The following is a 24,674-nucleotide window of genomic DNA, read 5'->3' on the forward strand; positions in this document are numbered from 1 at the left end:
AGAGCGCAGATCTATGTAAGGGCACATCCACTACAGCACAGAGGAGAGCTGCGGTGGTGGGAATGTGAGGCCATTGTCTCACTGCTCCCTCGCAGTGCCGGTGATTGATGCTGGGTTCCGGAATATGAAGTTATACCTTGCGACTGAGCAGTAAGACCTTTTCTCCCACTGCAGGACTTTAGTAAGGTAAGTGATAGGGAGAAAGGGAAGCGATAGATAGGGAGAAAGGGGTACAGTATGTTGTCATGGAGGAGTAGAAGAGGACTCCAGTGGCAACCCGTGAAGCTCTGGTGAACTCCATGCTCAAGAGGGTTAAGGCAATGCTGGAAAATAATGGTGGCCACACAAAATATTGACACTTTGAGAGAAGAGGGATAATGAGAAGATGAAGAGATAGGAAGAAAGGGAATAGGTAATGAGAAGGAGAGATGGAGACAAAATGGGGTAATACAAAAGAAATAAGAGATGGAGATAAAGAGGAAGAGAGAGGGAAAAGGTAAAGATAGAAAAAAGATGATGAGAAAGAGGAGGAGTGATGAAAAGGGGGGTCAAAGAGAGTGGGATAAATAAGAGAAAGGAGAGAGGTAAGGCGAAAAGGGAGAGATAAAGAGAAAAAAGAGAGATAAGAGAGATAATGAGAAATGGGAGAGATAAAGAGAAAGTGGAGAGATATAAGGGGTAATGAGAAAGAAGAGAGGCAATAAGAACATTTAAAGAAAGGGGAGAAAGAGTGAGTTTGTGTTAAAAGTGTTTGTATTTTAGACTAAGCATGTCTAAGGGAAAGCAAGTATGTGGATGCAAGAGCAAGTATAAGCCATGATGTTCATATGTAGAGACAAGCGTGAATGTGCATGTATGTGTATATGGGCAGGCATGTGTGTTTATGGATAGGCATTTGTAAAGTTAGAGTATAGGTGTGTCTGTCCATTACCGGTTTTGGGCCTAAAGAGTGAATAAAGGATACACGTGAGGTGGCTACTGTGGGTGCAATTTGGGTAAATCCTATGTCTATGTGCAATCTGGTTTCTAGGGCAAGTCCTATGTGTGCAATCTGGGTGCTGGGCCAGTCATGTGTGTGCAATATGTGGCTAGAACAACTTTCACTCTTCTAGGAAGGCTTTCCCAAAGGTTTGGGACTTTGTGCCCATTCAGCCAGAAAAGCATTTGTGTTGTTGGAGAACAAGGCATGTCTCTCAATCTGCATTTCAATTCATCCCAAAGATGTTCAATGGGGTAATGGTCAGGGCTCTGTGCAGGCCATTCAAATTACTCCAAATTTGCCAAACCGTGTCTTTATGGACCTTGCTTTGTGGAATAGTGCACAAAGCAAGCTGGAACAGGAAAGGGCCTTCTCTAAACTGTTACCACAAAGCTGAAAGCACACAATTGTTCTAAAATGTCTTCGTATGTGGTACCATTAAAATCACCCTTTAGTGAAACTAAAGGGCCTAGCCCAAACCCTGAGAGACAGCCCCAGACCAGTATCCCTCATCCACAAAACTTTACAATAGGCCCTAAACATTCCGCTAGGTGGTGTTATCCTGGCAACCGCCAAATTCAGATTCATCCATTAGATTTCCAGATAGCGAAAGGTGATTAATTACTCCAGAGAACATGTTTCCACTGCTCGAGTCCAATGGTGGTGTGCTTTGTACCACTCCAGCCAATGATTGGCATTGCGCATAGGGATTTTCAACTTGTGTGCAGCTGCTCTGTCATGGAAACGAATTTCATGAAGCTCCCAACACACAATGTTTGTGCTGCTGTTGCTTTAAAAGGCAGTTTGGAACTCTCCTTTGAGTGATGCTGCTTCGGACAGGCAATATTTATGTGACATGCAATTCCGCACTCATGGTCAAGTTCATGTCAGTGATGACAATTCGACCTCTGATTGGTACAACTTCTGAGAGTGTTTTAGTAATAGGGTAGCCTCTTGGGACAAAAAAAGGGCTAGGCTAGTATATCAAGATATACATGCAAACTGCTAAATGGATTACTTAATAGGGTATGGGGCTGGATGTGTTAATAACGAGACTATAGAAATGTAATATCTATCTCTAGATTGTAAGCTCATTTGAGCAGGGCCCTCCTTACCTGTTGTCTCTGTAAGTCAAATTGTTATGTTACATACTACTTGTTTGGTCAGTTAAGCCTAAGAGCTGCACTTCATTGGTTGATGGCAGAGGACACCCCTGCCGGTGACCAATAGAGTTGCTACGGACCCTTAAAATCCTGGGAAAAAAGAAAAACACGAAGAATGTACAAGAATTCGCCCGAGCCGAACGCAGGAATAGGTGAATATTCGTGGAATATGAAGATTTTTTTCCCCCACGAAGACGAAGGTTGGCCTTCACAAAAAACCCCAAATAACCCAACAAACCCATGCATGGGGATATCGCTGTACTCTGAAATGTTACTGAACGCATATTGGGGTGTTGTTTGACAGGACATATACCAGGAGCGGTAAATTTACACCTGAAGTGCAACGTGTGAAAAACAACATTTTTTTTTACTACCATAAAGTTTGACAAAGGCTGAACTAGTGCATGGAAATGGTTAAAATACCAGCATTTCAATTACCTTGGGATGTCTATTTTTTTTTTTAAATGGTTTGATCAGGTAAATTGCATTGGCCGGCTTCAAAGATACCTGAAATAGCACATGGGGCAGAATGACCAGCTTTGGGGGGAAAATGGTTTTGAAATAGCAAAACGCTACTGGTACTTATTGCCCTATAACGTGCAGAAAACAGCAAAAACACATTGGGTATTTCTAAACTCAGGACAAATAGTAGAATTTAGCAGTTTTTTTCATTAGTTTTTGCAGATGAGTAAAAGATTTATTTTGACAAAAAAATCACCATATATTATCATTTTATAGTAAATTAGATGATATGATAACAATAATGGTCTCTAAAGAAAGCCCTGTTTGTCCTGAAAAAAACAATATATAATATGTGTGGGTGTGCAAAATGAGAAAAGAAAATTACAGCTAAACAGCAACACTGAAAAATGTTAAGAGCCATTGTCCCAAAATGTACTACGAGTAAGAAACAGTCTTGTCATTAAGGGGTTAATAAGAACATTATGTTGGCTTCTAAATATTTAGGTCTATTTATACCGCCCAAATTAATCAACCAAATAGATACCATTACTATGTAATGATGTTTTTTTGAATTTCAATTATCATAGTTAAAAATAGAACATCCATAACAAAAAAAAACATATTAATAAAAAATATATAAAAGTGTTGATATTTTGTAACTTAAAACCTGAACATGGAACATGAATATGGATAGTTAAAGCAACCATTTGTAATATTACTAGTTTGTGTGACATCCTCAATGTTTAATGTGATTTAAGTTGTCTTGTCCATAGTTTGTATTCCGCTGCACAATATTAGTATGCATGAACAGGCACAAGTCAAAGCTTTAGAGAGAGAATGAATAGTACACCAAGCACCATGTATGCTACTTAGTAGACCTTTTTTGATTCTGATTTCAATAGTCTTATTCTAATATGATAACGTGCATTCTTTCTGGAAGGCTGGCTACCCTTTAAAACTTGAATACAGCCTGGCATCTGGATAAATGAAGCATAGATTAAGCAAGTCTGACTGCATTTGGCATGCCTCAAAAATAGCCATACAAGATAATTATCAGTTATACAATAGTGCAGTTTATCAAGACTGATAGCACTTGGCAGCTAGAGCAGTGAATTCTGATCTGAATGCTGACCCATAGACTTCATAAAGCACTATTTCTTTTAATTGCAAAAAAGTTCAACAAGACTTTTATTTGTTTACACTGACCTAGAATAGAGCAGATTGCATTGTATATGATTTCCTCCACAGGAAAGACTCTGTTTAGATGCACTCTTATATTTTCTTTTGTTAAGCACTGTAGATAAATTAACATTTAGCTTATTTGCTCCCTGTTTGGTCTGTCAATTAAAAACTAGTTAAACGGAAATTATATTTTTCGCTTTCCTTCTGCACGCATTTATGTTTCGCAATTAGAAAATGAAGATAGAATGCAAAACCAGTGAAAACAAACAGTGGATTCAATGATACTATTATATCTGTGTACTTGCCATATAATTAGATCATCATTAGGACACCAGTATAACATACAAACCACAGATTAGAAAATTTTAGAGCAAATATATCCAGCAATTACAAAATTTCTAGTAAGGATATACTAATGATTATATCACACACACATACTGCACTGTCCTGAATAGGGTCATGAGCAATTAAAGGCCACACCCTTTAAGTTTGATATAAATTTAAAGAAAATGCAAAAAAATAAAACTAGAAAACTAAACCCATATTTTCTCATCACTCACTCACTCACACTCTCTCTCATTCTCGCACTAATTTATCCACGGTCTTTCGCTTGTCCCCTTGTGTTCAGTCTTCACTTGGTGCATTTCAGCAAAAGGGCAGACCGTATGGGCACATCCATTCACTTGATTTACTCTAAGAAACCTGAATATTTCAGACAGATTTGCAGGGAAAGAGAGGTGCAATGGTTTATTTGCTAATCTGTCTGCAATATTGGGGCATTTTAGGGTACTTCTGCAAATGTGGTGTCTATGTATACACAAATAACTAATCAGCCAATCACATGGCAGCAACTCAATGCATTTAGGCATGGAGACGTTGTCAAGACAACTTGCTGGAGTTCAAACCAAGCATCAGAATGGGGAAGAAAGAGGATTTAAGTGCCAAACATCTTTACAGAGTATCACAGGAACCCCCCCCCCCCCACGAGGCTGAGGACACATGGTGTAGATTGGAGTTTGGGAGGGGCATACCGATGGATTTCTGGGGAAGACTCCTTGCCTGCCTGCCCAGCCCCCTCTTTGGTCTAAGTCACCCTGTGCTCATTAAATGGCACAGGGTGAATGGGAAACCCCATCTGATCTGCCCTAACCAGACTCCTATGAACTAGCCCGCTATGAGGGCTCTACATGGCTGGAAACGCCAGACCTGTATGTGTCACGACCACCCCCACACTGGCACTTACCGCAGAAGTTTTTCTACCCAAAGTACTACTGCTGAAGGAGAAGCCCCCGGCGGCAGCACCCCAGGATTTAGAGGATCCCAACAGTAAGGAGGCCAGGTAGAGGTAGGTAATATAGGAACGGAGTTGGATCAACAAGGTATTGGTAACACGTAAAAGGATCTGGTAAAGGATCCCACAGGGTGGAGATGATGCCAAAACGGTAGTCAGGAAAGCTGGGTCAGAGCACCAAAATCGGGTAGTCATACAAGCCGTGGTCAAAATCCAGAGAGGGTAGTAGAACAAGCCGGGGTCAAAATCCAGAGAGGGTAGTCAGACGAGCCAAATCGGTAGCCAAATCAGGGAAGGTAGCGGAACAAAATCAGCAGGCAAGAGAGACGTCAGGCAAGCAAAGGGTCAAAATACTCAGGAGACTAAACAGCACAGTGCACACAGCAAAGACCACAACAGGGTAACTGGGAGGAGGATATCCGGATTTTTAAATCCTGTGCCAGACCTAAGCTCCGCCCACTGGATGACATCACTGATGCAGCTACAGCCTGCCATCAAGACCACGCCCCCAGCTTCTACTCAAGAACCATGGATGTGCTGAGATCGGGTAAGTACTTGTCTCTGGGGGTCTCCACCTCGTGGTGCCCGTCGCGCACGGGCATTAGCTTGCCCATGCTTGCCGGCACCCGGGACTGTGACAGTATGGAGGCGCCGGGCTGTCTGGTAGTTGGGATTAAACCCCTTAATCCTATCATGTTTGTGTGTGTATAAATATCTGTTCTGTCTTCAATAAATTGAGTTCTGTTTTCACCTCAATATGAGTGCTGTGTGATGCTTGTGTTTCATGTTTGAAATACGAATACGAATGCACAAGTCTAGTATATATATATATATATATATATATACATACACAGTGATTAGCCATAACTTTATGACCACCTGCCTAATATTGTGTAGGTCCCCCTTTTGCTTCACAAACATCTAAAGGTGTGCTGTGGTATCTAGCACCAAGGTGCTAGTGTTGCGGTCCCGGGTCCGGTCGCGGTCCCGGGATCTCGTGTGCGGCGATCCGCTCGCGGGTCACGGAGACCCGAACAAGAGAGCTCGGGCTCCGTCTCCGGCGGGCGGGCGTCCGCACATAATGTCCGTGGGGCCCGGAGTCCCCGATCTCCCTGCACTGGCAATCGGCAACCCGATCGCCAGGGCAGGAAGCAGGATGCCAGGTCTGGGGATTCGGCAGCGATCAGAATAAAATCTGCTCGCTGCCTTAGGAATCCCCAGAGAGGTTTACTTACCGGTTCGCCGGTCTCCACTGGGGGCGCAGTTAATTCTCACGGCTGGAGCCGTGAGTCAGAGGGACGTCTTAGGGCACGCCCCTGACGCACTGTTGGGGGCGTGGCTTTAGGTGGCGCCAGATTTAAAAACCCTGCAGTACTCCTCACAGTCACCCTGTTGTGGTCTATTTCCTGAGTCTGCGTTTGAGTTTATTCTGCTACTTTTTGGTTGACCATTGGCTTCCCTAACTACCCTCTTGCCTGCTGATTTTGTACCTCTGCCTGAGACTCTTGTTACCGACCCCTGGCTCGTCCGACTACCCGCTTTGTGTACCTGATTCCTGGCTCGTCTGACTACCCGCTTAGTGTACCTGACCCCTGGCTCGTCTGACTACCTGCATCGTGTACCTGATCCTTGGCTCGTCTGACTACCTGCATCGTGTACCTGACCCCTGGCTGTTCCTATCATCTGCTGCTTGCTGCACCTCGCTGCTTCAGCTCAGTATCTACCCTTCTCTGCTATCTGCGGCTTCCTCACGGTTGGGATCATCCTGAGTTACCTGGTGGCTCCCTGTTCTGAAGATCTCCTGTGTTGAGTGCCTTTTGGTGCTAGCATACGTGACAGCTAGCAGTAGATCCTGTAAGTTGCAAGGTGGAACCTCCATGGATGCATCTTGGTGCCATATTTTCTCCAGGTAAACTATATACATACAACCAGTCATCCACATGATGTAAAAGAAAATGTGATTCATCAGACTAGGCCACCTTCTTCCATTGCTCTGTTGTCCAGTTCTTATGCTCACGTGCCCATTGCTGGTGCTTTTGGCAGTGGACAGGGGTCAGCATGGGCACCCTGACTGGTCTGCGGCTACACGGCCCCATATGTAACAAACTGTGATGCATTGTGTGTTCTAATACCTTTCTATCATAACCAGCATTAACTTTTTCAGCAATTTGAGCAATTTGCTTCATGTGCTCATAATGTTATGGCTGATCAGTATATATATATATTTATATATATATATATTTATAATTTTTGAAAAAAAATAATTTATTTTTTAAATTAGATGTTTTTGGATTTTAAATTTTAAATTAAGCCTATCAACCCCAACCTCCCAAGTGTCCCTTGTTGGGACCCCAGTCCCTCTAGCACTATTTCTTCACAAGTTTTTTAAGAAGCTAAGAATGTTTGATTGTCAAGATTATATAACAGTATTCTACAACACTAAAGTCAGAATTATTTGTACTTAAAGTGTGCTTATGAATCACATATTGTAAATAACAGATTGTTATTCTTGTAGACTTTAGCTATCAGCTATCGGTAGGTCACATAAAAATTCTTGGTGAAGCCTGCCTCTAGATACACCTGTATCCACAACCACTAAAAAAATGTCCCTGGCTATGTGAAAAATTCAACAACCATATAACAAATTAAATTGATTGGGTGATACGTTCATGCCACATTGCCATTTGTGGTTGGTTGCTGCATTTTTATATACAGTATAACTGCTGTATTTTGCATTTTGTTTTTAAATGCAACAGTAAGGGAAAAAATGCTGGATTCTGTAACATTTGTTACACACATAACCATAACAGGATTTGCTTACACATCCACAAATTTAAATACTTTTTTGTTCAGGGTCACAGGATAATTTCATAACATTTTTTTTTATTGATGGTTAGCAAAACAAAGAAGAAAATGCTGACTAAATGTTAAGACATACTATGCCTTCTGAACATTTTTTTTAAATGGGGAAAATTAGCTGAAAACTGAAAAATTATGCAATTCATTTTATGACTTTTATCAAATCTGAGCACACAAAAAGATTTTTATGGACTTCTTGGTACAAAACTGGAGCAATACAAGGGCAGATGAAAAACATGTAGGAATGAATCATTCTGGCCCAAGAGTAAAGACTGATTACCTCAATGAAGTTAGGTCTCAAATCTGACAGTGATGAGTATGTTTCTTGACTATAATGCAGTCAAGTGTAGGTAGTCTTGGTAGCAAGATTTTCTACTGAATTATTATTTACAACATTACTTTAATAATTACCCACATCCAATTGTAAATAGTCTATTTTTCCTTGAATTATATAGAATTTTAAAATGCTATGGGAGTAGGGGTTCACCACAATAAACGCTAAATGTAATCAGTCAAGAGCTATAGAAAATCTTAGAGCTTTTTGGTTCCCCTTTCTGATCAATGTGTCTGTTTTTAGGCTAGCATTCCATTGGCACAGCCAAGTCCTGAAATACTTTTGTATTTAATATATTACAGAGAGTAGGACATTTCACAGTCCTGTTGAAAATCAAAGCAACTGAACAAATTAACAAAAGATATTTACATTGAAATTAACAGTAATAGGATTTAACCCTAAGTACATTTTACAAAAACCAGGGGCATAGCTAGAAGCCTCAGGGCCCCGGTGCGAGAATCTGTTAAGGGCCCCCCCACCCCAACCCAATCTACCCCCTTCTCACACTGTCTACCCCCTCTCCCTCCCTTCTCACTATATACCCTCTCCCTACCCCCTTCTCATTATCTAGCCTCTCCCCACCCCCTCCCCTTGTCACTATCTACCCTCTCCCTACCCCCTCCCCTTCTCACTATCTACCCTCTCCCTACCCCCTCCCTAGCACACAAACAATTCAAACAGCTTAGGGGATAGCGTAAGGAAGGGGCGTCCAACGTGCGGCCCGTCGGACTTGGTGTGACAGTGAGTTGGTGTGACAGAGCCTGTCCTGGTGTTTGTGTTTGGCTGTTGGTGTGGCAGAGCCTGTGTGTGTGTTTGGGAGTCGGTGTGGCAGAGCCTGTCCCGGTGTGTGTGTGCCTGTGTGTCGGTGTGTGTTTGGGTGTTGGTGTGGCAGAGCCTGTCCAGAACTTATCCTGTTGTGTATTCGGTCATCTGTTTCCTGGCACTTTACTTACTGTAGGAATAAATTGAAGTATTTAATTTTTACTTATCCAGAGATAAAACACCCTCCTGAATTTGTAGTGAGGACAAAACTTTCTTGGCCCACAAATCAGTGGCCCAGAAATCAGGTTTTGTGTTATTTACTCTCTATTCAATCTGCATGTTTTATTAAAAAGGATTAGTACCACTAAATTGTGGCTTCAGGCATGCCGCGTATGATGACTTTTTTAGTGTACTGATTACTCCCAATCCCATCACATAAGATTCTATCTTGTAGTATCTGCAGAGCACTGATGTCATTTTATCCAGTACACATCGATGTTGAGGAGTTAAGATTCTGTCTATTTTATTTATTTCCATAAAATGGCCACCAAAATCCTCAGCACAGGCCCATGGTGCTCTTAATCCGGCCCTGCTTCCAGTGTGCGTCAGCCATCATAAAACCAGTTTGTACCCACAGTGTGCTCCAGTTTTGTGCAGTTTTATTTGGCTAAACTTTTTTAAAATGGTTTGTGGACTGACTTTGTTTTACTGTTTAAGTAATTTAGTATTGATAGAATAAAAAGGCTGATCAAAAAAACTGTCCACTGCTTTTTTCGTTGTTGCCAAATTAACCCTGTATTAATATGCATTATGAAGCTAAAAGGTCATATTTTCTCTCCCACTGCAGAAAAAACGTGGACACTCCTGGCATAAGTGGTAGCCCCAGGTTTCAGTTAGTGGAATGTGGAACTGTTAGCTACGGCTAGACATTAAGGTTAGGTTACAGTTACTGTATAGCGTTAGCGATAAGGATGATGATGATCAGATTAGGTCACTATTGATCAGTGAGACTGATCAATGATCAGTAACCTAAAGGGTCAATAATCAGCGATCACAGCTTTGAACAGGCTAATGCTGCACGATAGCCCTCATGGAGCAATCAGGCAGTGTGAGGGAGGGGTCAAGGCACACTTGTGTGGGGATGAAACTTATACTCTTTCTTACTGTTGCTGGTCTGCCTGGACTTCCACAAAGCACAAAGCATAAGAAACATGAACTTTAAAACTATGGTTTGTAAGTGCACAAAAGTAAGTAAGATACAAAAGGCCAAAACAGTATCAAACAATGTTACCTCGCAAATCTATCCGTGAGAGTCTTCACAAACCCATAGATCTCTATCCAGTTGTTTGCAACACTCCCTGACCTTAAAAACAAAACATACAACACAATGAGGGTTAATTTATATACTGTACAGATAGTATCCACATATTTTCAGACCTTACACAAGTTCTGACATTCCGGCTGTTTACCAAAATAAATTCATGTTACAGTTAACTATGGGCTTAAAGTGAAGTCTTGCATCCAAACTGTAAGAAGGGTTTAGGAATTATATCTCTTTAATTAAGGAATTTCCCCCATTGAAAGCACAATTTGAAATTTGTCTTCTTTTGGATCAGCAGCAAAGAATATAAAAATGGTTGAGCTCTTTTCTCAACCTAATCTACTATAAACTATAATATTTAGCACCCTCTTTTTCAAGGGATCAAAAGTAATTGGACAATTGTCTAAAAAGCTTTTTCATGGGCTTTCCTTTCATAATGATTCTTCGTTAATTAAGCAGGTTAAAATGTCTGGAGTAGATTCAAGGTGTGACATTAACATTTGGAAGCTATTTCTGTGAACTCACAACATGAGCATTATTATCTACTATAAAGAGAAGACTTCACGAGAGCAAATAAAGAGGGGGTCACTACAAGGTGCAAACTAGATTTGGCCGCCGGACAACTCTTCATGGGGGGGGGGGAGAAGAGCCAGCCCAGTTCTGTAACAGCATTCTTTGGACACATGTAACTAAGATCAACCTGTGATGGGAAGAAAAAAGTACGGAGAAGGCTTGGAACAGCTTTTTATCCGAAGCATACGTCATCATCTGTCAAACACGATGGAGGCAGTGTGATGGCATGGGCATGCATGGCTTACAATGGCACTAGGTCACTAGTGTATATTGATGATGTGACAGAAGAAAGGAGCATCCAGGTGAATTCTGAAGTGTATAGGGATATATTGTCTGCTCATATTCAGCCTAATTCAGCAAAGTTCAGTGGATGGCTTCACTATACAAATGAACAATTACCCAATTTAGAATATCCTGCAAAATGGCCAAGTCAATTACCCAATCTCAACCTGATCAAGCGTGCATTTCCCTTGCTAAAGACAAAACTTAATACAGAAAGATCCACAAACACACAACTGAAGACATCTGCAGTAAAGGCCTGGCAAAGCATCACAAAGGAGGAAACCCAGCATTTAGCGATGTCCATGAATTCAATATATCAAGCAGTCATTGCCTGTAAAGGATTCTTGACAAAGAGTTAAAAAAGACTGGGCAGACTGGATGAACCTAATGCTTCTTTTCTGCCGTCACTTTCTATAATATATGTTTAATCATATAGTGACTCATTAACCCCTTAATGACAATTGCCGATTCTGGCACGTCATGTACTAACATCAGGTTAGTGACAATTGACGTGCCAGGACCGTCATGACTTTAAACGGGTGCAGAAAGCGATCTACGTTCGCTTTCTGCACCCAAACGGTGTTGCTGTAATGCCTCGACCTCAGGGGAACCTTCAAGTTGAAAAAAATTGAATTTTTTTTTTAAAAAAGGCAAAAATAAATAAAATATATAGATAAAAAATATATTTTTGTGAGCAAGTCCTAAGATTAGCACATTAGCTTAAAACAATTCTCGCGTGGAAAGAGTTAAAATACTGGCATATTAAATGCCCATGGGGTGTCTACTTTTAAAAAATTTATGATTTGATGGGGTAAATTGAATTGGCTGGGTTCAACAATGTCCCAATTAACACAGGGGGAAGGATGGCCACACATCTAATTTCCAATTAGAAAAATGCACACGTCCCAAATGTGGCCTTTTAGTTCCCCCAAAAAATGACGAACCCATGCATGTGGGGTATCACTGTACTCAGGAGATGTTGCTGAACACATATCGTGTGACAGTGGCATATACCAGGAGCTGTAAATTCATACATAAAGTAAGTGTATGGGGGAAAAATACACACAAAAAAATACTACTGCAAACTTTGAAAAAATGCTGGTGGTAAAATGTGTGCATGCAAAGAGTTAAAATACCAGCATTTAAAATACCCTGGGGTGTCTAGTTTTCAAAAATATATGGTTTTATTTAGGGCTGCAACAACTTATCGATAAAATCGATAATAATCGATAATGAAAATCGTTGCCAACGAATTTCATTATCGATTAGTTGAATCTATTTTTATCGATTATAAAATGAGGGTTTTTTCAGAGCTTTGCTCTGAAAAATATCCCTCATTATATAATCCGTTTCAGTGACTCACAGCAGCAGTTCCTACTTACCAGTGCCTCCCTGTAATCACTGTGACAACTGGTCCCGCCCCTTTCTTCTCCCAGAACCACATGACTGTGACACTCATCTAACTGTAAGTATAAAATTAATATTTGGGCTGCTGAAAGTTAGGGGAGGTTGGGGTTAATTTAGGGGCAGTTATGGTTAATGGGGTGTTTAGGGTTAATTTAGGGGCAGTTATGGTTAATGGGGTGTTTAGGGTTAATTTAGGGGCAGCTGTGGTTAATGGGGTGTTTAGGGGAAGTTGTGGTTAATGGTGTGTTTAGGGTTAATTTAGGGAATCTTGTGGTTGATGGGGTCTTTCTCTGGGGCATATCTGGGGCCACAGTGGCATATCTGGGGGTAGAGTGGAGTAGCATATGTGGGGAGGGCAGCGTGGCATGTCTGGGGAGGATGGAGTGGTGTATCAGGGGGTATAAGGCATATCAGGGGCCAGAGTAGCATATGTGGGGGTAGAGTGGAGTGACATATGTGGGGTAGAGTGGAGTGGAATGTCTGGGAGGCAGCGTGGAGTGGCACGTCTGGGAGGCAGCGTGGCATGTCTGGGAGGCAGCGTGGCATGTCTGGGAGGCAGCGTGGCATGTCTGGGAGGCAGCGTGGCATGTCTGGGGAGGAGGGAGTGGTGTATCAGGGGGTATAAGGCATATCAGGGGTCACAGTGGCATATGTGGGGGTAGAGTGGAGTAGCATATGTGGGGGTAGAGTGGAGTGGCATATGCGGGGGTAGAGTAGCATATGTGGGGGTAGAGTGGAGTGGCATATGTGGGAGGCAGCGTGGCATATGTGGGGGTAGAGTAGCGTGGCATATGTGGGAGGCAGCATGGCATATGTTGGAGGGAGCGTGGCATGTCTGGGAGGCAGCATGGCATGTCTTGGAGGCAGCGTGGCAAGCTCAAATGTGCATAAATTGAGGGGGGGCTGGTTGGGAAATAAAGACAAGAAATAAAAAGTTTTTTTATTCTGCTGTTTGTATTTAACATCATTTGTTTATTAAATTATTTTAAATAAATGAAAAATTTACATTCATTTTTTTTATCTTATTAATGGAAAAAATAATCGGCCAACTAATCGATTATGAAAATAATCGTTAGTTGCAGCCCTAGTTTTATTGGACACACTGAAATGGCCCGGCTCAAAGATGTACCAAATAGGGCATGGGCAGTTGATCACCAAAATTCAAAATTGAAAAATGCACATGCCCCAAATGTGGCCCTTTTGTCCACAAAGAGCCAGGCACAATCATTCATGTGAGGTATCGCTGTATTCAGTCATTTATGATAGTGACATATACCAGAACCTTTTAATTCATACCTGAAGTAAAATGTGTGTGAAAAAACAAATGCAAAAAAATGACTACCACAAAGTTTGACAAAGACTGGTGGTAGATATGGTGCATGGAAAGAGTTAAAATACTAGCATTTGAAATACCCTGGGGTGTCTAGTTTTGAAAAATATATGATTTGATGGGGTAAACTGCATTGGCCGGCTTCAAAGATACCCGAAATGGCACATGGGGGGAAGAATTACCAGATTTGGAAAAAATGGCTTTGAAATAGCAAAACGCTACCTGTACTTATTGCCCCATAACGTGCAGAAAAAAGCAAAAAAACATAAAAACATTGGGTATTTCTAAATTCAGGACAAATAGTAGAATCTATTTAGCAGGTTTTTTCATTACCTTTTATAGATATGTAAAAGATGTTTCAACTAAAAGTTAGAAAAGGTAATTTTTTTTCTAAATTTTTCACCATATTTTATACTTTTTTTAATAGTAAATAATATAATACAATCAAAACAATGTTATCTAAAGAAAGCCATTCTTGTCCTGAAAAAAACAATATATAACTTGTATGGGTTCAGTAAACGGGAAAGAAGAAAATTACAGCTAAACACGAGCAGCACAGAAATGTTAAAACGGTCATTGTCACAAAGGGTACAAAAAGTAAAATCAGCCTTTGTCACGAAGGGGTTAAACCTTTTGAGTTTTTCATTCAAATGAGTTTATAGACAATTATTATTATCTTTTATTTATATAACTCCAACAATGTATGCAGCGCCTCATACACATATTCAAGGGGTATGACAAGACTAGAATTGACAGACTATGATCAAGGCACTGTTTATTGGTACGACCAGACTCACTCCCATACTCACGCACACATCTCTTAATTCATAGAACAAAAAAGACCATCACAACTTTTCTTTTTGGAATGTGTAAAGGCCACAGCGTTTATTTTATTTTCAGCAACAAACTGTGACACACCTTTATTGAATATCAAAGAAACAATGTATGAATACATTCACAAGTTTACAAACAAGTACACCACGTGGCTGATTCTTCCAGATATCATTGAGCCCCGCATTTTTCTTAATCAACAATAAACAGTCCCACTTGAGGAACACCATCCACTTTGTTACCATGTACCGCGCTCCTCCCACCAGCCGTAAACTGCACCAGCAGGTGGGCTTTGTCAGTACTACCAAACAGCTTCCCCTTGGGACCCTGCCCGCAGGAAAGACCCCACACCGTACACCAACGCGGACCCATACCTGAGATGGGTACCCCGCAATATACGACCAACTTGAACAACCAACTGTCCAATAATTCCCAATAAGCACGCCACCAAACTACAACATCAACGGTAATAAAAACAAATATATCAGGGAGGGAGGGCGGGAATTTTTCCCTAACAGGTCTTCACGGCTTCTTATAAATTTCATTAAACTGCGCAACACCCTCAGGCAACAGCTGTATATATAGCCTTATTTAGTTTTATCTCCCTCTGTTGCTACCGTAAACTCACCTATCATGAATATGACCCCACCCATGTTGTCACTCACCCCGTCCTCCTAGGGTCAAGCAAAGGACAAAACAACTCCCCCTCCCATCTGGGGTCACCCAAAGGGCAGCCTGCGTCCTATACCAAAACCCAGGCCTGATCATGGCGCCCTTCCTCTTATATTGATTTATCCAGGGCTTTCTTGATCAAGGCACTGTTTATTGGTACGACCAGACTCACTCCCATACTCACGCACACATCTCTTAATTCATAGAACAAAAAAGACCATCACAACTTTTCTTTTTGGAATGTGTAAAGGCCACAGCGTTTATTTTATTTTCAGCAACAAACTGTGACACACCTTTATTGAATATCAAAGAAACAATGTATGAATACATTCACAAGTTTACAAACAAGTACACCACGGGGCTGATTCTTCCAGATATCATTGAGCCCCGCATTTTTCTTAATCAACAATAAACAGTCCCACTTGAGGAACACCATCCACTTTGTTACCATGTACCGCGCTCCTCCCACCAGCCGTAAACTGCACCAGCAGGTGGGCTTTGTCAGTACTACCAAACAGCTTCCCCTTGGGACCCTGCCCGCAGGAAAGACCCCACACCGTACACCAACGCGGACCCATACCTGAGATGGGTACCCCGCAATATACGACCAACTTGAACAACCAACTGTCCAATAATTCCCAATAAGCACGCCACGGCCGGCGCATTTGACCCCTTAAATGCGCCGGCTCCTCCACAGCGCCACAGCCCTCTCAACACCAACCCGGATATCCAGCAACCAGATATCTGACCCAATATCCGTTAAATGTACACCATCCTTACGAAACAACAAAACATTATCCCCCTCAAGGTCCGGATGAGCTACCACTAAACCCCCAAAACGGGAAACAAACCGCGACACCATTTTATTAATCTTCACCCTAGCTCTCCCAATACCCTGTAGTGACCTAGCACCCCGCCAAAACAACCTGGGAGTGATATGTGACCAAACAATAATTAAACCCGAAAAGCGAGACCAGAGCCTCAACAAGTCACACTTTATATCCCTTGCCAAGATACGTAAAGGCACATGGCAAAGATCATTGCCCCCCCCGTGCAGTACAAGTACATCCGGAGGGCCATACCGAATAGCCTTCTCATAAACAGCAGCAATGATGTCTACCCAACACTTTCCCCGAAAGCCAAACCACGTAACCTGGCCTTCAGCGTAATCCAAGCCCAGCTGACATCCATTGACTCTAACTGCAGCCCGACGCTCCGCCCAGAAAACATAAGAGTGGCCAACAATCCATACCTGGCAACGGCCGGAATCTGAAATTAAAAGAAACACAGAAAATATATAGCAAGTTAAAACAAACCAACCCCACCTCTCATAGTAAGTGAGGCCTGACATATGAACGAAATCTATCCGATCCCCATCTACCGACCCTTTTTATAACTTCTTCCGAGAAGCCCCATCTAGCGACCTCTGTCGCCGCCCCTATCCGAAATGAATGCGATGCAAAGCGACCAGGATCCAAACCTAGTCGTTGAAGACACTTACGGAACACCTGAACAAACTGGTATCGGGACAAAAACGATCCGTTCTCGTGAATTAACAGCGGGCCTTCAAACGAAGGCCTTGCTAACAAAAACTCGTCCAAACACCGTAAAGGACAAAGAGATGAACCAGCCAACCTGTTAAGCAAAACAGTAAAACCCTTACCCTCTTGGTCCGTTTTGGACTGTCGAATGAAAAGCTGAGCTCTTCCTTCGCAGATACGTACATCTGCCAACCGTAAACCCCCACCAACTGCCCTAGATGGGCTAACTAACTCACTGATCCTCATAGCACCAAAAAACGCCAAGACGAATGCCACCTTAAACAACACCTGCTCGTACTGCCGGCCACAAACCACCATCAGCTGGTCACATATCTCCTTAAGCAATGGAAATGAGACCGGCCGCCTTAAATCCCGTACCTTATGACCTCTTCTATATCCCCGCAAAGCCTGTCGAACCAAGAATTCTTTAGAAATATCATCCTCACCCAGCCACTTGAAGCGAAACGACATAGCGGATAGAAACTTAGTAACTTGTGACACAGAAGTACCGAGGCTGAAAGACTCACCCAGATACCATAATAATGACATAATTCTCCCCTCCTTGGAGGATGGAGCCCCTGTAGCCTCCAGACAAGCATCCCATACCGCCCAAGCCTTCTGGTAGGCCGCCCAAGTATTGGGAGCTAACGACCTTTGCTGCAAAGTCAATGTTCCCCGGTTCCCAACGACCACAGCCAAATCGGACACTCCAGACCCACAGATGCTGCCTCTGGAGCAAGTTGCCGAAAGCGATCCCATTGCTGTCGAGACAAAGCATCCGCAATTGAATTATGCACGCCAGGGATATGAACAGCTGTGAGAAACATATTTAGTTGCAGGCACCGTAGCACCAAGTGCCGAAGCAACGTTAAAACAGGCAAAGAAGATGCTGATAAGCTATTAATAGCCGTCACGACCCCCAAATTGTCGCAATGCAGCCGAACCCGCTTATGCTGAAACTGATCTCCCCAAAGCTCAATCGCCACCAATACCGGAAAAAGCTCTAAAAACGTCATATTCTTTACCAAGGAACTCTCACGCCACACATCTGGCCAGAGAGACACACTCCATTGACCCTTGAGATATACCCCATAACCATACGCCCCTGCTGCGTCCGTAAAGAAGTCGATATCGATATTACCAACCGTATCCTCCATCCAAATACCGTATTTGCTCGATTATAAGACGAGGTTTTTTTCAGAGCAAATGCTCTGAAAAATACCCCTCGTCTTCTAATCGGGGTCGTCTTCTAATCAGACCTCAAATAGAGTCTGATTAGGAGACTAAGATCCAGATCCCCCGCACCGCTGCAGGGGACCTGGATCCTCCTGTCTCACCCCCCCCCCATCATACACACACACTTACCGGTGCTTCCTGCTGTATTGCCGGGGCAGCGGGTTGACGTCTACGCGATCCGCGTAGACAACGTCCGCTGCAGCCGGAAGGAGGTGTGGCTATCAGCGGGGGTTGTCTGCGTCCGTCGCGCAAACCTTCCCCGACTGTCAGAGATCAGAGTTCCCCGCACCGGTGCAGGGAACTCTGATCTCTGACAGCCGGGGAAAGTATACGCGACGGACGGATACAAACCCCCGCTGCCAACTCCACCTCCTTCCGGCTGCAGCAGAAGGCGACGTCAACCCGCTGCCCCGGCTGGAAGCACCGGTAAGAGAGGGCTGAGAGGGGAGGGGAGGGGAGAGTGTGTGTGTGTGTGTGTGTTAGTTTAAATGGGGGTATAGGGTGTGTGTGTGTGTGTTAAATGGGGGCATAGGGCATTTCTGGAGTGGCGTTAAGGGGGCATTTAATAGAGCACTCTGCCTCCTGAAATGCCTTATACACCTATATGCCACTCTGCCCCATAATATGCATTTTAACCCCCTAAATGCCAGAGTGGCATATAGGGGTATAAGGCATTTCTGGAGGCAGAGTGCTCTATACAATGCCTTTTAACTCCCTTAATGCCACTCTGCCTCCTGAAATGCCTTATACCTCCCTATATGCCACTCTGCCCCATAATATGCATTTTAACCCCCTAAATGCCAGAATGGGATATAGGGGTATAAGGCATTTCTGGAGGCAGAGTGGCATATAGGGGTATAAGGCATTTCTGGAGGCAGAGTGGCACATAGGGGGTCAAAAGGCATACCATGGGGCACAGTGGCATATAGAGGGTTAAAAGGCATATCATGGGCCACAGTGCCATATTGGAGTGGCAAGCCTGGGGGGCAGATGTGCGTAACTGGGGGACAGGTTGGAAAATACAAGAAATAAAAACAAAAAAAAATATTTTTCTCAATCATAGCTTTTATTAAAAAAAATAGTTTACATGAATTAACATTTACTGGTAAAACTTTTTTCCTTTAGGGTCGTCTTATATTCAGGCTTTTTCTTTTTTTCCTAAGTTAATATTCAGATTTTGGGGGGTCGTCTTATAATCAGGGTCGTCTTATAATCGAGCAAATACGGTAGTTCTGCCATTAAATTCACTTAAGAATATATCCCATACAACTAAATCAGCCTTGAGCTCCTTACTGACCCGCACATAGTGATGAGGTGCCCGAATCCCAGCAGAGGCCATGGCAAGGCGCCTGCAAAACACCCTCCCCATCGGGATGATACGGCAGGCAAAATTAAGTTTACCAAGCAGGGATTGCAGCTGCCTCAACGTCACCTTTTTTTGCCCCTCGAAAAAAGCTGACACAACTCCGAAGGTCCTGAATCTTATCCAACGGCAGCTGAAACGTCATTGCCTCAGAGTCAATTTCAATGCCTAAAAACTTAAGCTTTGTGGTAGGACCCTCCGTCTTGTCCTGAGCCAACGGAACTCCAAAACAAGTCATAACATCTTGTAAAACACATAGAATCATAGCACATGTCTGCATGCCAGCAGGCCCCACACAAAGAAAATCATCCAAGTAATGAATCACCGATGCCATCCCTGATTCCTCCCTGATAACCCATTCTAGAAAAGAGCTGAAAGTTTCAAAATAGAAACAGGAGATGGAGCATCCCATGGGCAAACACTTGTCTACAAAATACTTATCCCTCCACCAGCAACCCAACAGGTGAAAACACTCCGGATGCACCCGGTAACAAACGAAAAGCAGATTCTATGTCTGTCTTTGCCAATAAAGAACCACGCCCGTAATGCCGAACCCACTTTAACGCCTGATCGAAAGACGCATAGGAGACTCTGCAAAGATCCCTATCAATCCCATCGTTTACTGAACCCCCTTTAGGAAAAGAAAGGTGATGTATGAGCCGGAACTTTCCGGGTTCCTTTTTAGGAACAACCCCCAAAGGTGAAACCCGAAGCTGTGCCAGTGGCGGGTGATCAAACGGACCCGCCATTCGCCCCGCAGCTACTTCCTTCTCAAGCTTACTATCCACCACTTCAGGAAAAGATAAAGCTGATTGCAAATTTTTTAAAACCGTGCATACCTCGTGCTCTACAAACGGAATCTTAAAACCCTCCCGGAAACCTTTTTCAAGCAAAACCGCAGCTGCCCTATTTTTATACCGCTCAAGCCACGGCACCATCTTTTCTACCCTCACTGGAGTCATCCCCTTTTCCAGCAACCCCCGAACTCTTACCACCCTTAGCCTTCTTGAAACATTTAGACAAGGGGTGACTACCGGAACAGCCCGAGCACTCATGTTTAAATCTACAACTAGCTCCCCACTTGCATTGCCCATCGTTGAATTGCCAACAGTAGCCCTTCTTGTGCCCTGCCGACGATGAGCTACCAGTACCGCCGGCAGATCCCTGAAAGGGCTGTTTCGCTGGGGCTGTGACCTTAAGCCACAAGGCGATATCCTTGTGATCCCACCGAATGGACGAGCGGACAGCCTTCCTTTGACGAAACTGTTCATCATATCGCAGCCATGCTAAACCACCATACACTCTGTGGGCCTCCCCAATGCTATCCATATAGCAAAATAACTGCGAACATTGATCAGACGCCTTCTCCCCAATAACACTGGCAAGTATCGCAAATGCCTGCAGCCAGTTTTGAAAAGTGCGTGGGATTAAACGATATCTACGTTTTTCTTCCTCCTCCTTTTTACTTGTATCCGCTTTTGCCAACCTATCCAGATTAAAACGCTCTAAAGGAAGAAGTGTAAATATATCTACATACTCCCCTTTCCATATCTTCTCCTTCACCTCCGATTTTAAATGAGCCCCCAGCGGACCCTCGAAACACACGTAGATTTCACCCTTAGCAGAATCAGACAAACGCACCTGTTCCTCTTTCTTATCATTACCATCAGCCTGAACCGACGCATCCACCGTCAAAGACACGGGGCTAGCCGCAGTAACACCTACCCCGTCCTGCGGACCCACCTGCCTATGCTCAGTAGCCGACAGAGAAACAGGAACCGATGGACCAACACTATGAGATTGCCCAGCATAACCTCCCCACACAGCTGTCGGAGCAGCCTCCGTTAAATTACCCGCACTAGACGACGTAGCAAATCGGTCCGCGACAGATTTCAACAAAGCAAACATAGAATTAAAATCCCCCTGACTGATGGAACTAGGCAAACCCTCCAAATTTAGCAAGTCAGTCGTGCTTAGATTAGCCCTAGCTGTAACCGATGCCCCAACTGCGGGACCAGTATCCCGTGTAGACTCACCAAGCTGGGTCCCTGCCGACCGTGCAGCCGTATCCGCGCTGACATCTCTTCCTGGTCCTGCAGCAAGATCACCGCCATCCTGAAGAAGAAGTGGAGGCCTGTCCATGCCCCCCAGCAACCCATCTCGTCCTTCACCAAGAGGGTGCCGCCTCCCAGGTTCCCCCGACCGCCGCTCGCGTGATCTGGAGCGTCGAGAACGCGACCGATGCCGCGAATGCCCACTCCTGCACCGCTCTCTCCCAGTGCGTCTGGGCTCGTCCCCTGAAGAAAACGAGCCGCCCGATAGCCTGGAGACGCTCCTGCGCCTACTATCCCCAGGCCGTTCCTCGGCACCTATGAAAACCCCTCCGCCTCCGGCTGACCTTCCTCGCTCCTCCTCCGTCCCTCCGGTTCGCCATCTTGCTTCAGGGGAAGCCGAAACACGCCTACTCGGAATCCTACTTCCGCCATCACTGTCCCTGCCGAGCGAAACATCCGCTGACGTACCCGGGACCGCTGCATCCATGAAACCGCTCACCCGCCTCTTCGCACTGCTCGCCGAAGCAGAGCCTTTTTTCCTCTGCCTACCAGAGGACCGCATCGCGACATCCGGACTTAGCCTCTCCGGCGGTCTCGCTCTCCTCGCCCTGGGGCCACGAGAAGAAACCGGTAGAGGTGGAGATAGACCCGGTCCTGTAGTGAGTCGACCCACACGCTCCTCCAGCCACGATGTACCGAATTGGAGAGCCGAATGGCGGATCTGCTCCAGCAAGCTGTCCAAATTTGCCATGGTAAGCTAGTAGAGATGAATTAATTTTTCCCTAACAGGTCTTCACGGCTTCTTATAAATTTCATTAAACTGCGCAACACCCTCAGGCAACAGCTGTATATATAGCCTTATTTAGTTTTATCTCCCTCTGTTGCTACCGTAAACTCACCTATCATGAATATGACCCCACCCATGTTGTCACTCACCCTGTCCTCCTAGGGTCAAGCAAAGGACAAAACAACTCCCCCTCCCATCTGGGGTCACCCAAAGGGCAGCCTGCGTCCTATACCAAAACCCAGGCCTGATCATGGCGCCCTTCCTCTTATATTGATTTATCCAGGGCTTTCTAGACAAACCGATTCATTAGATGGAGAGAGCCCTGCTTGCAAGCTTACAATCTTGAGTGACAAGCTTACAATCTTGAGGACAAACATAAGGCACAGAGAAAGGGTGAGAGGTAGTGTAGGGGTTGTATCAGTGACAGGAAAGTTCTAGCAGCTAAAATGGTATGGTTCTCTGAAAAAGTGGGTTTTGAGATGTTTCTTGAATGTTGGGAGGGTAAATGCTGAAGGTCCAGCGGAAGTAGATTCCAGAGAAATGCTTTTAATTTATCCATGTAAACCTTGATGCAGTGAACACATGATATTTTTAAAATTTCTTATGCTTTGGAAACATTGTTATAGTATAACAATATATAGCAAAATACTGTTAACATATTATGTAATATGAGATTACATATTGATAGCCCTGGCTCAGAGTTGCACTTTATCTCAAACGTGTTTAATAAGGTTTATGTCAGGACTCTGTGGGACAATTAAATTCTTCCACACTGATCTTGCCACACTCTTTCTGCATCAACCTCTTTTTGTGCATGATGCTTCGTTATGGTGAAACATTAAAGGGCCTTTCTGAAACTTTTGCCACAAAGTTGAAAGCCCATAATCATTTACAGTGATTTTTAATGCTGTAGCATTAAGATGTCCCTTCACCAGAACATAGGAGCCTTCCCCTAACCATGAAAACAGCCCCATACCTTTATTGTTCCTTAACTAAACTTTATAGTTGGCACATGCAGTCAGGCAGGTGGTGTTCTCCTCGCATATACCAAGAACCCAAAGTCACCTGTAGGACTGCCATACAGCGAAGTGTTATTTATCACACTTGATTCCACAGCTCAAAATACCAGTATTACCACTTATGCACCCTACAGTCTCTTTCTGTGGCCTATCACTTCATGGCATAGCTGTTGTGGATTCTAGATGTTTATCCCCTTCCCAATAACAGCACTTAATACTTTGTTGACCATGGCCACTCTAGTAGGGCAAAAAATGTTACTAACTGGAAGGATGGTATGTTATGAGCTCTACATTATGAGCCATTCTATTGTCAATGTTTTCAATGGAAATTGTATAGCTGTGTACTTTGTTTTATGCTTGTCAGCTATGGGCGTGGCTGGTATAGCCAATACACTAATTACATGTAGTTGTAAGGGATAATGTAACCAAACAATGTAACCTTTCATATTTAGTTGTAATAAAGACAAACACTCTCAATGTGGAATAAACAGGCCGTGTACTTTTATTTAGCTTAACAACTTAACATACTTTAAAGAGACTCTTGGCCCAAACCCAGAGTCTCACCTCCAAATAAATTAACCAAATAAATATAAATACCAAGCCATCCGCCCCTAAAAGCCAGAAGGCCGACACCATTTCACCAGTCCATCCCTATAAGGGACGACTTTAACCCAACAAAAGCACACGACAAATAAAAACTTGGGTGGGATCTTCTCAAGCAGCAGTTCCATCTTCGCCCGCGGCTCTCCTGCACAGCCGAGAATACCAGCCTTAAAAGGTAAGTACCAACAGCTTAGCAGTACCCCTTGTGGCATGAACGCTAGCACTTCAGTCAACTCTATTTATAGGGCAAATTCGCGCCTTTAGCGCGGCGCGAGGCACCTCGAGGCACTCCAAAAGCGTCCTCGAGGCAAAGGCGGTAAACTACTAAGCGGCGCGCGCAACTCCAGATCTTTCTGAGTTATATAACATCACCTATTTTTTATTTTTTTACAAAGCAGCCGCCTGAACTTTTGACCCCACCTTGTACTTAATAGATAAGCACAGAGGTTAACAGCTGACCTCTGTGTGAACCCAAACCCTATCCCCACAACTACATGTCGCCCAGCGCTATTTAGGCGGCAGGGCTCTTTAATGGATGCCCACATATTTTTGGCCATGCAGTTGTTTCTATGCACATTAATGGGTTTTTAATCGGGTGTGACACATTAATATCCAGCAAATAT

General features: G+C 43.7%; 1 protein-coding gene across 1 annotated transcript in view; it reads right to left on the reverse strand.

The window, feature by feature from the left end:
* Positions 1–24,674, reverse strand: part of LOC149286945 (anthrax toxin receptor 2-like) — a 152,166-nt gene that overhangs the window by 126,994 nt on the left and 498 nt on the right. Inside the window, exon 2 of the mRNA XM_089493570.1 lies at positions 10,324–10,395. The gene's annotated coding sequence lies outside the window, so the exon portion shown is untranslated. The remainder of the gene's footprint in view (positions 1–10,323; positions 10,396–24,674) is intronic.

This window comes from Sceloporus occidentalis, unplaced genomic scaffold (assembly GCF_023333645.1).
Source record: "Sceloporus occidentalis isolate IW3139 unplaced genomic scaffold, rSceOcc1.0.p SCAF_65, whole genome shotgun sequence".
Taxonomy (NCBI): Eukaryota; Metazoa; Chordata; class Lepidosauria; order Squamata; family Phrynosomatidae; genus Sceloporus; species Sceloporus occidentalis.